We start from the raw sequence: 18439 nt of genomic DNA on the forward strand, positions 1-18439 counted from the left end.
TTAAAGTCTCAAAGGCTGACACCAGGGAAGTTTTCCTCTTACCTTCATTTCTTTTCAATTTTGAACTGAAGGAATGAAAAGTAGAACTGATCTTTCAAAATCTTTACCTAATTTGTAAATTTTACCTAATTTGTAGGGAAATTGTTTTTCCTTAATACTTCATGAGCACACACCATAAGGCTATTGCCATTAGACAGTTTGTTTTTCAATATCAATTCAACCAACCTTCTCTTTTTCTCATTCATGGTGTTCTGTTCAGCTCACACCCACAGTCCCTCCTCTGCCTTCATTCCTGCCCTTATAGTCTCCCATCTGCCCCAGCCACATGCTTCTTCTCCATGCATTGTCGACCAGCCAGCCCACAACTTTCAGAAAATATTCCTTCACTAGTAAATGTTCTGAATTTCTCAGGAAACAACAGGAAAATAAAAAGCTGTCTTTTAAGTTACCTTCCAAAATCCCAGTCAATCCTCTCTGAAATTCTTAAGCAAATGCTTATCATTATTCCAGACCCCACTTGCTGGGTCTTGTGAGGCTTTTCCAACCTCCTGTTTATCAGGTTCCTTTATTCTTTCCTTTAAAGAGCATGTCCTAAAAATCCTCTTCTCTTTAGTTTTTTGGGGAAAAAAGGTAAAGAATTCATAGTCTTTGTGTATGGAAACAGTTTTAAAAACTGCCCTTTGAATCTTGCATTCATTCATTTATTCATTGATCCAACAAACATATCAAGCATCTCCCATGTGCTATAATTTTTTTTTTTTTTTTCTTGAGACGGAGTCTCGCTCTGTCGCCCAGGCTGGAGTGCAGTGGCGCAATCTCGGCTTACTGCAAGCTCCACCTTTCAGGTTCACACCATTCTCCTGCCTTAGCCTCCTGAGTAGCTGGGACTACAGGCGCCTGCCACCATGCCCAGCTAATTGTTTTGTATTTTTAGTAGAGACGGTGTTTCGCCATGTTAGCCAGGATGGTCTTGATCTCCTGACCTCGTGATCCACCTGCCTCGGCCTCCCAAAGTGCTGGGATTACAGGCATGAGCCACACACCCAGCCATGCTATAATTTTTGGTAGTACTTTGGACAAATGGATACATCAGATGTTGCCTCTACCTTTAAGGAGAATCTAACAGAAGGGATGGTAAATCAGCACAAATAACAAAAAGGCAAATTTAAAAACGTGTAAGTACCATAAAAGAGGTAGCATAAACTATTTAGAAAGCAATGAAAAAGAAGAGATTATATCCATGGTGGACATTAGGGCAGGCTCATGGAAGATTTAGCACTTTGCTAGAGTTTGTTGTTAGGGTAGTATTTAGTTATACAGATATAGGGGGAATTCTGAGAAAGGAAAGGTACAGCAAAGGCACAGGGTGAGAAAGGCTTCATTGATTATTGTTTTGGAAGAAATGTGACACCAAGAAAAAAATTGTAAATCAATGATTACCCAGCTTAAAATTCAGATTTAGACCAAATTTGAGCTTATTCTTGATTGAAAACTAATAGCTTCCTATTCTTGATGCTAACCAATATTACCTTTAACCAACTCACAGATAATTCATGTTCATAAATTCAGTGAAAATCTTCTTAAACCTCTTGAGGTGATAAGTTCTATGTGTTTATTCCTCACTGTTTGAAATAGGCACATTGATATACATTTGGAGGCCCTAGGTGGCTCAATTATTTAGGTTATATTACTTATTATTTTTCATTAAGCAAATATTACATGTTTTGTATTCCTGCCTACTTTCATAAGTTCTAAACTTCCTACTTTCTAAGTTCAAGTGGGGTCCACTATAAATCCAATATTTACCTTATCAAATATTTGACTTAGTTCAATTTGACTCAGTTTAACAAACATTTATTGAGCTCTACTATGTGCCAAGAACTGTGCTAGAAATAGAGAACACAAAGATAAATGTAATATTATGTCAATCCTCTGTTTCTTTTCCACTATCACTCAGTGTGCACTGTCTCTGCCCACAAGTGGAGCATATGTATTTTCTTCCTGTTAGCACGACGCTTGATAAGTAATTGCTACAATTTTTTTTCCATTAAACACGCAGTCACTAGGCTACATGTCTATCACATCTAAATATGTCACGATGCTCTAACTTAGACTGCAGACCTCAGAATACCTAATGGTACTTTTGTATGGTGGGACTGCCATACGTTGAGTGCTTTCTGCTGGTGAATGGTTTAAATTTAACTTCATGACAATTGCACTTCCAGTAAAAATAGAGTAACAGGGCCTGGATTTGCATTCCCACCTAAAATAACCAAACAAAAGGACACAATGTAGGAAAGAATGGGTTTCAAGAATGCACATGAGACAAAAAACAATGAACACAGAGAGAAAAGAAACAAACAAGGTGGGCCCTGTGATTTCTAATTCTTATAGCCTTTAACTTCCAGGCCATATTCCAGAAAGGAGGAATCCAGTTGTGGCCAATGGACTTGTTGCGTTGAGAAGACAGAATTGGTTTGCTGGGAAGATCAAGGCAGCAAGTAGAAATAGATAAATCCACAATTATAATTGGAGATATCAACACCTTTAAATAATTAATAGAACAAATAGAAAATCTGTAAAGATAGAGAAGACTTCTATAAAACTAGGCACCAATTTGAGCTAATAAACCTTTATAGAATATTTTACTCCACAACAGCAAAATATACACATTTTTAAGTGCTCAAATAGTATTTGCCAAGATAGAACATATTTTTAACTTGAAATCAAATTTTCATAAATTTAAAAAGATTCACGTCACAGGAAATATAATCTCTGGCTATAATAGGATTAAGTTGAAAATCAATAACAGAACAATCTCTGGAAACTCTCAAAATATTAAGAAAATAAATGACACAATTCCAAATAGCTCACTGGCTAAAGAAAAAAATTAAAAATGAGAATATATTTTGAACTGAATGAACATAAACTACAATATATTGAATTTGCTGGATTCCCTTAAAGCAGTAATTAAGGAAACATACATATCACTACACGCTTATATTTGAAAAGAAGGTAGTGTCAAATTACTGACTTCAGCTTCCATCTTTCACGAGAAAAAAAATATAGCAAATTAAACCCAAAGTAGGCAAATGAAAGGAAATAAAAAATAACAGCACAGAAGATAGAGGAAAACCAATGAAAATGAAAGCTGGTTCTTTGAGAATATCAATAAAATTGATGACACTCTAGCAAGACTGATTAGGAGAAACAAATTATCAAAATCAAGATGGAGGAAGATGACATCCCTGCCAATCCTACAATCCTACAAACATGAGGAGCTAATAAGGAAATCTTTATGTATGTAGGTATATATTTATTTATTTATTCTTATAGACAGTCCAATGTTATGATCATGGCTCACTGAAGACTTGAAATCCTGGCTTCAGGCAGTCCTCTGGCCTCAGCCTCCTGAGTAGCTGGGACCACACGCCTGGCTACGTTTTTTTGTTTTTTGTTTTTTTTTTTTTGAGACAGGGTCTCAGTTTGTTGCCCAGGCTGGTCCTGAACTCCTGGCTTCAAGCAATCCTCCAGCCTCAGTTTCTCAAAGTGCTAGGATTATAAAACATGAGCCACTGTACCTGGCTGAGAAAATCTTATAAACAACTTTTTCCCCCCAAAAATTAATACCTTAGATGAAATGGACAAATTCCTCGAAAGATGCAAACTAATCAAGAAGAAATAAGTACTTTACATAGTCACATCATAAGCTATTAAAGATATTTGTAATTAAAATCATCCCACTAAGAGAACTCCAGGCCCAGATGGCTTCACTGATAAATTCCTCTAAATATTTTAAAGAAAGAATAACGATTCTACACAAAATTTTTCAGAGAACTCAAGAGGAACAAATACTTTCCAGATCATTTTTTTTTGAGGCCAGCATTACCCTAATCCCAAACCAGATGAAGATATTACAAGAAAAGCTAATATCAATAAACCCTCATTAATATACAAGCAAAAATTCTAAAAAAATTTTTTAGCAAATTTAATCGAACAGTATATAAAAAGGATAATGCATCATGACCAAGTAGGCTTTATCCTGGGAATACGAAATTGGTTTAACATTTACAAATGAACCAATGAAATTTATTAAGTTTTCTTTTCCTGAAAATTAAATAATGAATTTATTCATATGTTGAACACCTCAACGTTAACTATTTTCACAAATTGTAATTATGAAATAGTAAACATTATTTTATTTATTTATTTATTTATTTTATTATACTTTAAGTTCTGGGGTACATGTGCAGAACATGTAGGTTTGTTACACAGATATACATGTGCCATGGTGGATTGCTGAACCCATCAACTCGTCACAAAAACACCAAAAGCAATGGCAACAAAAGCCAAAATAGACAAATGGGATCTAACTAAAGAGCTTCTGCACAGCCAATGAAACTAGCATCAGAGTAAACAGGTAACCTACAGAATGGTAGAAAATTTTTGCAATCTATCCATCTGACAAAGGGCTAATATCCAGAATCTACAAAGAACTTAAACAAATTTACAAGAAAAAAACAAACAACCCCATCAAAAAGTGGGTGAAGGGTATGAACATACACTTCTCAAAAGAAAACATTTATGTAGCCAAAAAACATATGAAGAAAGCTCATCATCACTGGTCATTAGAGAAATGCAAATCAAAACCACAATGAGATACCATCTCAAGACAGAATGGTCATCATTAAAAAGGAAACAACAGATGCTGGAGAGAATGTGGAGAAATAGGAACAATTTTACACTGTTGGTGGGAGTGTAAATTAATTCAACCATTGTGGAAGATAGTGTGGCGATTCCTCAAGGACCTAGAACTAGAAATACCATTTGACCCAGCAATCCCATTACTCGGTATATACCCAAAGGATTATAAGTCATTCTACTATAAGGACAAATGCACATGTATATTTATTGTGGCACTGTTCACAATAGCAAAGACTTAGAACTAATCCAAATGCCCATCAGTGATAGACTGGATAAAGAAAATGTGGCACATATACACCATGGAATACTATGCAGCCATATAAAAGGATGAGTTCACATCTTTTGCAGGGACATGGATGAAGATGGAAACCGTCATTCTCAGCAAACTAACACAAGAAGAGAAAACCAAACACCATATGTTCTCACTCATAAGTAGGAGTTGAACAATGAGAACAAATGGACACGGGGAGGGGAACATCACACACTGGGGCCTGTTGTGGCATGGGGGGGCTAAGGGAAGGATACAATTAGGAGCATTTATTAACTTTTTTTTAAAGAAACAAAACTAATTAACAACGATTATCTTAGTAGGCACAGAAACAACATTTTACAAAATCCAACATCTATTTCTGGTTTTAACAAAAAACTCTTAGGACAAGATAAGTATGTCCCTTCTCACCACTTATATTCAACATTGTCGGAGAGGTTCCAAACAGTGTAACAAGGCAAGTAAAATAAATACAGATTGAAAACAAAGAAATAAAGATGCTTTTATTACACATGACATAATTATCTGTGGAAAATCTCATGAATTCTAAAGAAATGCTAGTAGAACCTTTAGCAAATTTAACAAGGTTGTAGAACACAAGATTAATATCCAAAGATCAATTGTGTATCTATATACTAGCAATAAATTCATAGAAATTAAAATAAAAAATAATGCAATTTATGACAAATTTTTGAAATATTAACTACTTAGGGATAAACCTGATTTTTTTTTTTTTGAGACAGAGTCACGCTCTATCACCCAAGCAACCCCTGTATCCCGGGTTCAAGCAATTCTCATGCCTCAGCCTCCCAAATAGCTGGGACTATAGGCGCACACCACCATGCCCAGCTAATTTTTGTATTTTTTGTAGTGACAGTGTTTTGCCATGTTGGCTAGGCTGGTCTCAAACTTCTGACCTCAGGTGATCTGCCTGCCTCTGACTCCCAAAGTGCTGGGATTATATAAAACTGATTTTTAAAGTGTGCAAGGCATGTACACTGAAAACTACAAAAAAAGAAAAAAGAGGATATAATATTAAGATTTCATGCTCTGAAAACTGATTTGTAGAGTCAATGCAATCCCAATCAGAATCCCAGTGGGTGTTTATTTATTTAGAGAAATTAACAAGCATATTCTAAAATCATATAGAAAATCAAAAAATATATAGTAGCCAAAATAACTTAAAAATGAAATTGAAAAAAAAAATCTGATTTCTAGACTTATTATAAAGCTAATGTAGTCAAGACAGTGTGGCATTGGCATACAGATAGGCAAATAGATCAGAGGAACAGAATAGTGACTACAGGGGTTGAACCATACATCTATAGATAACTGTTTTTTGTTTTTTGTTTTTTTTGAGACGGAGTCTCACTCTGTCGCCCAGGCTGGAGTGCAGTGGCACGATCTCGGCTCACTGCAAGCTCCGCCTCCCTGGTTCACGCCATTCTCCTGCCTCAGCCTCCCGAGTAGTAGCTGGAACTAGAGGCGCCTGCCACCATGCCCAGCTAATTTTTTTTTTTTTTTTTTTTTTTTTTTTTGTATTTTTAGTAGAGACGGGGTTTTACTGTGTTAGCCAGGATGGTCTCGATTTCCTGACCTCGTGATCTGCCCGCCTCGGCCTCCCAAAGTGCTGGGATTACAGGCGTGAGCCACCGTGCCCGGCCTAGATAACTGATTTTTAATGAAGGTACAAAAGCAACTTAATAAAGGAAAGATAATATTTTCAATAAATGATGCACGGACAATTGGTTATCCATATGCAAAACAACAAACTTTGATTCACACCTCTTGTTACATGTTAACTCAACGTGGATTATATACTTAGATGTAAAACCTAAATAAAGCATCTAAAGAAAAACATGAGAGAAGATCTTTATGACCTTGGGTTAGGTAGAATACAAAAAGCAAAATCCATAAAAGAACAAACTGATAAATCAGACATCATTAAAATTAAAAATTCCTGTTCTTTAAAAAATATTCTTAAGAAAATAGAGAAGCCACAGAATGAAAAGAGATACTTACAAATCATACATCTCATAAAGGACTTGTTTCTAAAAAACAAATAACTCTTTTTTTTGTCTTTTTAAAAAATTATTATTATACTTTAGGTTTTAGGGTACATGTGCACAATGTGCAGGTTAGTTACATATGTATACATGTGCCATGCTGGTGTGCTGCACCCATTAACTCATCATTTAGCATTAGGTAGATCTCCTAATGCTATCCCTCCCCCCTCCCCCCAGCCCACAACAGTCCCCAGAGTGTGATGTTCCCCTTCCTGTGTCCATGTGATAAAACAAATAACTCTTAAAATTCAATCAGAAAAAAAAAACCCAAAAATGAGCCAAAGATTTAAACAGACACTTCACCAGTGAAGATATAGGTATCAAATAAGCATCTGAAAAGATAATCAACATCATGACTTGTTAGAGAAATGAAAATTAAAACCCCAGTAAGATACTACCACATACCTATTAGAATGGTTAATATTTAAAAAGACTGACCATATCAAGCGTTGGTGATGATGTGGAAGATTGGAACTCTCATACACTGCTGGTGAGAATATAAAAAATTGTACAACCCCTTTGGAAACAGGTCAGTATTTTTTTCTTAAGTTAAATATGTACCTACCCTGGGATTTAATGATTCTGCTCCTAGGCATTTACTGAGGATAAATAAAAGCACATGTCTATTCAAAGACTTTTATACAAATATTCATAGTAGCTTTATCTGTAATAGCCAAAAGCTTGAAATAACATCAAAAGATGAATAGATTAAACAATTGTGGTATTTGCATGCAACAGAATAGTGTTCAGCAATAAAAAAGAATGAACTATTGACACATGCAAAAACATGGACTAATCTTTAAATAATCATGTTGAGTGAAAGAGGACAAACAAAAAGTACATACTATATGATCTCACTTATATAAAATTATAGAAAATGCAATTTAATGTATAAAGACAGAAAGGAGAGTAATAGTTGACTGGGAATGGGGAGGTAGAGCAGGTAGGATAAGGTAGTTGGAGGGAGGGATTACAAAAGTCTGGAGGGATTACAAAAAGGCATGAAGAAATTTGCGGAGGGGTGATGGATATGCTTAGTATCTTGAATTGGTGGTTTCATATGTGAAAACTCATCAAACTGTACCTCACTGAAGCTATTTAAATTTTTTTAAGTTTCTAGGGAAACCATCAGGAAGTCTTATACTCCTGGGGCTTATCATAAGTGATAAGCACTCATCATTTAATGCTGTAATCTTGCAGTTCAATCTGTCTCCTTGAAGAGGGGTTGGGGAAGAAAAAAAGCTTAGAAAGCAATGACCTTCCAGCAGGAAGGGAGGCAGAGGATATGGATAAGTTTAATCAGAGAAAAAGACCAAGACTTTAACATCCAGGACCTTACTTCTAGTTATGGTTCTTGCTCTAATTTAGCTGTAAGATCTTGGTTCAGTCATTTTGCTTTGACATGCTTCAATGACTCAATTTTAAAATGAAAGGATTAGATGCAACCAACTCTCAAGTTCTTTCAGAGCCATAACTCAATGATCTATAGATATATTTTAATCATCAACAATCCCATTTTCCTCACAACTCAGCACTTATAGGTATGGCCCTAAATTTAGCAGAACCACTTCATGTAATTTTGAAGTATGTACTATGTCATATATGCTGGTAATCTCTCTCCTGTGATAGAGTAAACTCTCTGGAGGGTGAGGTCCTCTATCCTAAAATTTCTAGTTTCCCCATAGTATTTAAAGTTCAGAGCCTACATCATTGTAATATTGACTTTACAACTGACACTAAAATTATAATAATGCATAACTATCATTTTACTGCTTAAAAAGCTACTTTCCCACATGACATCCCCATGAAGGTCTTATTCGTAATATACAGATAGAGAAATAGGTTCACAGAGGCTAAAGTAACTGACATCACCACTAACTAGCCTTGTGACCATGGCCAAGTTCCATAGTTTCTGTAAATAGAGCCTGTGAGATAATAGTACTTATCTCATAGGATTGTTGAGGATTAAATGAGTTAATATTGATAAAACTTTAGAGCAGAACCTGGCACATAGTAAGCACTATTATTAGTGCTTATGAAATTAATTTAACTTTATTGATTTATTTAACAAGTAAGAATTAAGTAATAGATCTAAGATTAAATTCACATCTTTTGGTTATTAGTCCAACATACATTTGACCAGTGATCAGTAATTATATAAGGTAATTGTAGATGCACCTTTCCTAACCACCATTACACCCTAGTCTAAAGGAGGTAACCTCCTAGTTTTCTTCCTCCCTGAATCCTATTTGCTTCCTTTTCCTCCATAGTATTTACTTTTTAATTTTCTTCCTCCTCCACTAAACTGTAAGCTCAGAGAGCAGAAGCCAATGTATAGCCAGCTCCAGCACAGTACCTAGAATATAAGACTCTTTAAGGGTTTGCTTGACATTATTACTATTAATGGGGCCTAAATAGATAAAAGCTAATTACAATTTCAAAAATATATGTTAGTATATTTACCAGGATTTTCTGTATTAAAAATATCTATGGTGAATTCAGCCATGACTCTTAAAAACAAAAAACAAAAAACAAAAAAATGGTCCAGGCACGGTGGCTCATGCCTGTAATCTCAGCACTTTGGGAGGTAGAGGCAGGTGGATCACCTGAGGTCCAAAACCAGCCTGACCAACATGAAGAAACCTGGTCTCTACTAAAAATAACAAAATTAGCCAGGCGTGGTGGTGCATGCTTGTAATCCCAGCTACTCTGGAGGTTGAGGCAGGAGAATCACTGGAACCCAGGAGGCAGAGGTTGCGGTGAGCCGAGATCGCACCATTGCAATCCAGCCTGGGCAACAAGAGTGAAACTCTGTCTCAAAAAAAATCAAACCTGGCATCTGACCCATTTTTTCCTATTTGAGAGAGTGATACCTTGATGGGCAAGACTCACATGACTGTGCCATGGCAAAATGGCAAATGCCATATTTTATAAGGGGAATTATATGACCTGTGGTGTATTGAAGTCCATATAATATAAAATTGTGCTACATATTCAATCATTCAGTCATGTCTCAAACCTGCTTAAGAGACGCGAGTCATCGTATTACAGTGATATCCTACACACACTGCAGAGTCTCTGGAATCATATGCCCAGTACTATAAGGGAAAGAAAACAAGAGACCTGAGAGAAGTTGACTGAAGTAGGTGGGACCCCAGGTCTTGTTTGCACATAGTTCTGCAGAATGCTAGATCACAGCATGTTAAACTTCAGACCAGAGTCAAGCCAGGGCTAACCTAGATAGAACCGTGAGGCAGATGAAGTGTGTCTTCACCATCTTCTTCCCCATCTAGAGCCCTCAGCCATTCTCCACTGGACTTTCTTGACAGAAGGAAAGCTACCTGAACTCAACTGTAGGGCAGTATTAAGAATTTAATATGCCTCTCCCCCTACTTGCTTTCTTGACGCTTTTCAAGGCCAGGTGTTAATCATATTTATCAGCTTGTTCTCAGCCTTTAGTGCATTGCCTGGCATATAACAAAGGGCACCAAAGGTTTCTTAAATAAATAGGTGGACGTAGAAAATGTTTTACTTGATGTTGATGATAGGAATTCTTTATATTTGCAGAGCATGTTTCGATTGACAAAACACTTTTATAACTAGGACTTCTCTGTTACTTTTCACCTTCTCCCTATTTACACATTTAAACATTATTATGTCAGTGGCTCCCTTGTTTATTTTTTTGGCTCAGATTTCTCTCCTAAATTGAATATCCTGTTGCTTGCTGGTCATCTCTGCTCAGATATCTCACAGACCTCTCAGATATAACAGCTCCAAAAGCTGAGCTTTCATCCTCCTTCTTCCCTCCTCAAATCTGCTTCTCTTTCAACTTCCTCATCCAGTAAATCCCAGCTCCGCCCACTCCATTTCTCAAGTTAAATCTCAGGAGCCTTCACAACCACTTCATCAAGACCCTCTGATGGAATAATTTGGACCTGTCTGTCACCAGGGTCAGCTTGGCCCATCTCCCCCTTCTCTGTGACCTAGCCCCACAGGCCCTCTTCCATTATTTAGGATATAATACATCCCATTCTCATGTTGGTTCCTGTGCAAATGCCAGTTCTTCTGCCGCAAATCTTCTCCCACCTGTTCTCCAGAATGCTCTCCCACTTATCATTTAAATCTTAGCTTCACTGTGCATCGTAGGAGGCTTACCAGATCCCTGTCCTCTATTTGCGAGATGCCAGTAATCCTTCCTTCTCCCAGATGTGAAAATTAAATAGGTCTCCAGACATGACCTAATGCCCCCTAGGGAAACAAAAGTAGGCCCAGCTGAGCACCACTGCCCTATACCTGACTCACGACATCCTGTTATAGCTTTTCTTGGAAACCAGTTTGTAAACCTCTTTTGTGACTTTTGTGTGATGTTTACATTACATACCTGAATTACTTCATTATGGATAAAAACTAGTTCTTTTGCTTACAATGTATCATCTATATATAGATAGTGTCCAGCATGAGTAGGTACTCGATAAATATTTGTTGGATAAATGAATGAATTTCATTCTCATACAAACTCTATGGAATATGCACAGCCAGAATTAGCAACCCTATTTCTAAATTGAGGTAGAAGACACACTGAGTGGTTCAATGAGAGGCCCCTGAATCACATCATCAATAAACGGTAGACCTAGGAATCCATTAACCTAGGTTTTATCGCTCTCAATTCCTCTTACGAGCATGTATCCTTTTACTGCCATTACCATGTTTTTAACCTTCTCAGATTACCTCATCTCCTTTCTCTTCCAAGTTCTTTATTACGTGTTGTCCTTGTAGTCCATGCACAGAAATATACACCTAGCTCTATATCAAGGGCTGAAAAGCTCAGACTTTACAGTGGCTTCCAGTGATGCTCCACTCTGCTGCTTTTAAAAACTCACAGCATATTAAATATAAGAGAGGTGGTTAGGGCTTCTCATGTAATAGGAGTGCAAGGGGGTAAAAAAAGTCAATAGCTCTCCTGAGTAAATTTGCTTTCATCATACACTTAGCTAGTCTTGTGGTCTACTCTAGTAAACAGTTAAGATACTCTAATCTTAAGGAAGCCATTGCAATATTGTTAACTAGAATATGGAATAACTTTTAAAGATGGCTGGCTAAAATTATCTTTTACTTTCATGCTGCTTAAGTATGGCCAAGCAGAAAAATCTCATTTGAAAATGAGAATTCTCTTAAATGGTACTTTTAGCATGCTAATGCACTTCCATGTTCCAAGGTTTTGAATAGCAAGATCTATATGGCACACTCAATTTTTTCCCTCAAATAAACTATTTTTCAATAGCCTAAGGGCCATAATGGTCAACAAGTGTCTGAGTGAGGACAGGGAATGCTGTTGAGAGGTAAATTTGACTCAGAGATGCCCCTGAGCCATGGAAAGGAGCTGTGCTGGTGGGCTTTGTAATGTTAGAATCCCTTTACTGTTACCAAAGGCTGGGGTTGACGCCTAAGCTTTCCCATCTCTCTGCAGAAGCAGAGAGGATAGTTAAGCGTACATGATCTGGAGGTCAACTTTCCAGATTAGAATCCTAACTTCGACGCTTTTTAAATGTCTGATCTTGACCAGATTACTCTACACTTTGGGCCTCAGTTTCCTCATATGTAAAGTGGGTTTGATAATGATGTTTATGTCATATAATTGTTGTGGGAGATTAAATGAGTTGATTCATGCATCCAGCATAAAATAAGTACCAAATAATAATTGTTACCTATTATCTGTCTTCTTTACATGTACATATTTCTATTTCTGTGTAAATAAAAGTATTTGGTGTTTTAGTAAGCTCTGCCCATATCCCAGATTTTATCATCTCACTAATTCACAAGCACCTTTAGGGCCTAACCTCCATTACATTTTCATCATCATAAAAGTATCACATTTGATTCTTACAACAATCCTAGGAGGTCGGGATGGTTATATCCATTTTACAGATATGAAACTGAGATCTAGGCTAGTTGGACTGTGCCTGTGATTATGCAATTAGATAGTGTTGGGGGGCCAGGGCTAAAGCTTTGGACTTCTTAGGAATACTCTTCTTTTCTTTTCAAACCATAGAATTTTCACAGACTCAAGTAAGACTTGTCTTAACACTTTTAGGATATTAAAATGACTTCAGAGTAAAGCTCCCTGGGAATCTGTTCTCCCTACTCCCTGCTCTAATCAATGTATCCTCACTGGGTAGCAGCTGCATGTTTTAGTCAGTGTTGCGTAAGTCTCTGTTTCTATCTCTCTCTCCTTCTTTACCTCTTCCTCCCTCCATCTCTCTTTCCTTTCTTCTCTCTTCCTTACTTCTACCTCTCTCCTTCTCTCCCTCCATATTTTTCTCTCTCTTAGACACACACACACACACACAAATACTTTATTCGTCTATTTCATATAGAAGGAGAAGGTGTCATTAATAATGACTTTGAGGTTTCCAACATCTGTAATGAGACAACTGTGATCAGGTGAGAGCCAATAGGTGAACTTGGATTACTAGTGCACGGAAAGGTCATGCATTAAATGAAAAAGCAAAGAAATGGAGTTTGGATTAAAAAAATAGTATGGAAACGGGAGAGAGGCAGTCCTTGATTCTAGTAAAGCTTGTAGGCAGTGGAACAATAATAATTAATTAAAAATATTTCTGAGGGAAGGTAGATGAGTCTGGGTAGCTAATCACTTCACTAAATTGATATCATATGATATTAAATAATTAACAATCCATTAATTATTTACAATGTATATTTGGAAAATTTAGTTAATATCACCAAGCTTTAGTTTTCTCTCTCATAAATTGTGAATAATAATTAATAATAATATTAATCTCCTAGGATTATTGTCAGGATTAAATGAATACTTACACTTAAATATTTCTTAGAGTATAAGAAAGTACTAAAGATTAATAAATAAATGTTAGCTATTGTCAACAGTATTATTATTTTATTAATGCTATCAGGAAGGGACAAGTATAGAAGGCCTCCAAGATGAGGGTGATAATAGATTTCTATTTGATACTTTAGGCAATAAGAAGCTATGAAGATAGAATACCTATGACTGAAAAGATATTTTGCAGTTATTTGTTAAAATAAGTATTTAGATTCAGGGAGTTCAGTTAGAATTTATTTGAAAGAACCAAGTACTTCTAAGATAGAATAAGATGTGTAACTAAATCTCAGAGTCATTAAAAGCATTGATCTCCAGGGCTCATGAGATCTAGGTCTATTCACCCCCAAATGAAATTGCATAGAGAATGCTAATGTATCAACAGAAAAACCCCTAAATGAAACGAAATAAAACATTTGAAATTATACTATGAAGTCAAGACAGTGATACGTAAACTCTTCCAAAGCACCATAGTCACAGACAATGGATTCCACCAAAATAGGCCTTGCAAACTTTGCTTCATTGAACTATGTTGACATAATTAAAAGTCAGTTAATGTAGGGATCACAAACATTTATAGTGGGGAGAAGCTTTTGTGATATTTACTTTTATAATGAACTGAGACTTAAATATTGCTCATGCACAGAAATATGTTTTGTGAACTTTGCAAGAATTCTTTTTTCATCAGTAATCTCTTCATTAAAAAGTCAAAAAGCAAGGCCCTTAATCATCTCATATTCTTTTGGAGTCCTTTACTCAGCAATAATTTCATTTAAAAACATTTCAGTGAACACTAATTGAACAGAAACTGTCAACTTCCTTTCATAATGAAAGGAAAACTGCCATGATGAAGAGTTTCTAATCATTATATCTAATTAAAAAGTTAATCCTTAAGTTTTTCATGTTTAAGTTCTTTCAAATGTAACAAAAGAATTTCTCTTTCAAAAATGGGAAACAAAGCACAGTCATTAACGAACAATGCTTCTGTGATAAAGCTACAAACTTGGAATTAAAAAATATTGGCCCAAGCTTTTATGAGGAAATTAGGAAAATTACAAGAATCAGCCAAACCTTGGCCTTCATTGACCTATTTTTTTAATACAGAAAAATTTCATTGTAGCACTGACAGTGAGGGATCAAAAAATAATTGGAATTTAAGCCTTTTGAAATACAGAGAGAAAAATGGCCTCTGCATCTCAGCTCATGGGGGAAATGAGACATGACTCACTCTCTCAGTATGAGTAAAGGTAATTCTTTTAGGTCTAGAGATAGAGTTAGAAGCAAGTTCTTCTAAATAAGTGAGGCTTTACCCCAAGATTCTGACTCACAGGAAAACCTTTAAAGCTACAGTCTAACCTCCTGAAGCCTAGTAGAGAAAGAGAGGATTCCTAGGCAAACATGGGAGATGATCCACCCAGGCATGACTGTCTCACTCTGTTCGTAAACAAGGCAGAAGTGGGAGAAATAGTTCTGAAAGACTAAATGCAAACTGCAAGATGATGAGCAGATTGCTTTGACTATCTCTACTTCCAGCCTATGCGTGCAAAGTATTTTAGGATACTGTGTGATGATCAGAGAAAGAAAACTTGTTTGAAAGTACCATTTTCTGGATGGTCAGGCCCCTCAAAGTAGTAACCAGATCCAGAATATAGTAATGCATTACATAAGGGGCTTGCAGATTTCATTAACAAAGACCAACAAGATCACTCCCAATAACTAAGTTTGCTCATTCTGGTATTACCCAATGTAGCCTCTAGCCTATTATAAAGCAGTCCTCGGTAAAGGCTGAGTATCTATAGCGCTGAAATAATATGATTAGATGTCAACTCAGATCATGGTCTTCACTGAGCAAAGGCAAAAATATTTCTAATGGAATATAACCTTATTTCATTCTATATTATTGCCTCTCGGGGACAGGAGGGATAGAAGATTGAGCAAAAGTTTTTGTAATATAATTTTTTCACATAGGCGCCTTTTAGATTTCATTGACATCCTCTGCTTTCTGCCTTCACTTTACATGTTTTTCCAGGAGGCATACATGCTATAATGAAAACAAGTGAGAAATGTGAAGTCTTTGCTCTGTTGCTTATGAGGTGTGTACGACCAAAAGAAAGCCTCTTGGTTTTTCTGAGCCTTTATTTGCTCTAATGAGAAACAGGGATAATAATCCCTGTTATCGCAGGGTTCTTCTGAGACTCAAATACAAAACGTGAAAACATTTTTGGAAACACAGAAATGAGTTTTTGTGTGTGAGGGAAAATGATTTAACATTGATTGAATATCCACCAAGTACCAGGTACAGCACTAAATTCTTCATGTACTAGGTGTTTTCATAAAGTAACCCTGTGATATAGGCATTGTACCCATCTAAGAGGTGAGAAAAGGAAGTGGTAGAGATATTGAGTAACATAACTAGGGTCTTAAAGCTTGCTATTTGTAGAGATAGAATTAAATTCAATTTTGTCTGTCTCCAAAGACAGTGATCAGCTCCCAGAAAGTAGAAATTGTTCTTTTGGTAGTACATTGTTTTAAAAAGCAAGGTTTTAATGTGAGTCATCCAAGGTTTGAATTCTAATGCTAAAATCACTCAGTGTTGCTATGAGTAAGTTGCTTAAACTCTCTCTGAAGTTTTATTGTCTCATCTAAAAATGGGGAAGAAAAGTAACTAACCCCTATATTTTTGTGAAGATGTCTAGAAAAAAAATGCACATCTAGCAATTAAAAGTGTTATTTGGCATACATTATACATTCAATACATGTTAGCTACTATTGTTTCAAAATTACTACTTTTTAAATTTGTTAGTAACCAATTCAGTAAATTATCTAGGAATCTCATAACTTTTTATAATTTACTCTGTGTATTCTAAAGATGAGGCAGTTTTTATTACATATAACTGACCATTGACCAAAAACAATTAAAGGCTAGCTAAGTTAGCTTAGATATATAAAAGAAATAAATCCAATCAGGTACAAGGTGAGAAGTTATGGTTAAAATAAAACAGAATTAATAAGGTTAGGTAGACAAAAAAGAATATTGCCAAGTTAGACTAAATGGGCAATGCGCAAATCCTAACTATCTCAACTGACAGTACGCTACCTTTTGAGTTATCATTAATGAGTAGTATAATTTACATTATGTATTATAAACAATATGGAGTATATATCCCCTCATTGAAAACATGAAAAAGTCAGTATTAAAGTCCTAATCTCTAAATTTATATTCTCCCTTAACTGTTTTATATAAGCTTATTAAATAAAGCAAAAACACATTAGAGCATGAGTTTTTCTCCTCATGCAATGACCTTTATCTCCGTTTGATTTATATGCAGAAAAACAAAAGTAATTCCAGCTGACAGATGACACAAAGATCAGAGAGGCACAAGGGTTCATGTAAAAACAAGTCAATTTGTTATTAAATATTGGTAGCACAAATAATTAGCTAATTAGGCAAAGTTTTTCTATAAACCTATTTCTTCATCTGTAAAATGGAACTAATATCTTCAGTCTCACACAGTTGTTGTGTAGGTTAGATAAGTTAATACGAATAAATTTCCAGCCTAGCTCCTGTCATTTAGTAGGGAATCATCAAAGTAGGTTATCTTCAATAGTTTCTTTTAAGTATTTTGGAAAACACCCCCTCTATTTATCAAATGCTTACAGGTTCTAAACTTTGTCTTAGGTATTGGTGACACATAATACTGCCCTGCCTTTAAGGATTTCACAGACTACAGTAGCTAATCATTTCACTAAATTGACATCATGATGGAATGACTATAGAGTGTGATGAAAAATAACATGGCCATATTGGTTGGAAGTCTAGGCGAGGTTGGGAAAAAGTAGACCAAGGAAAGCTACAGACAAAAAGAAATGTCACTGAAGCTGGATTTGCAGAGGCGGCAGGAATTTGGCAGAAAGACAAGAGAGGAAATGATTTTCCAGGCTCAGAGTAACGACATATGTGGTAAGTTATTCTCACCTCATGCCTATAGTTACTAGTGGAGAGACTTCTCCAGGCTAATTCTCTGGACCTCTTTCCCCATCCCCAAAAGATGGGAGTTTTATGCTAGGTAAGTTTGAAAAATGGGACTAGGAAAGCTCAGCTCACCCCTGCCTCTTGGGAGTCAGCCTGCCTGCTAGAGCCTAGCATTCCCTTTTCACTGTAAGATGAGGTTAGCTAGGACAAGCTATGCTTCTGCAAGAGAAATTGATAATTTGAAGGGTAAATTGAGTTCAGGGGTATGTTAGCAAGCCCTTTGGCTGCCTACCATAGCCAATTCTTCCAAGCTAGCTTTTTATCAGTAGTAGTTCTGATTTTTATAATCTATCAGAATCTGGCACCTATATCTTATCTGGGTTTGACCTTAACATAAAAAAGACTCTATTAAGCCTTGTCAAACTTGATAGAGAATGAAAGTTTAGATGCAAGAAATTACATACTATATCCAAAAGGTGGTACTTCTTATTTTTTCAGAAGAATAAAGTACTTCAGAAGTGGGAAGGGAGATAAATTAGATGTAAAGGCAGGGGGGTCCAATCCTTGGCTTC

At 36.1% G+C, this 18439-nt stretch overlaps 1 protein-coding gene across 17 annotated transcripts in view; it reads right to left on the bottom strand.

The window, feature by feature from the left end:
- DLG2 (discs large MAGUK scaffold protein 2) overlaps positions 1 to 18439 on the bottom strand; it is a 2166992-nt gene that overhangs the window by 818027 nt on the left and 1330526 nt on the right. The window lies entirely within an intron of this gene.

The sequence above is a fragment of the Pan paniscus genome, chromosome 9 (genome assembly GCF_029289425.2).
Source record: "Pan paniscus chromosome 9, NHGRI_mPanPan1-v2.0_pri, whole genome shotgun sequence".
NCBI lineage: Eukaryota > Metazoa > Chordata > Mammalia > Primates > Hominidae > Pan > Pan paniscus.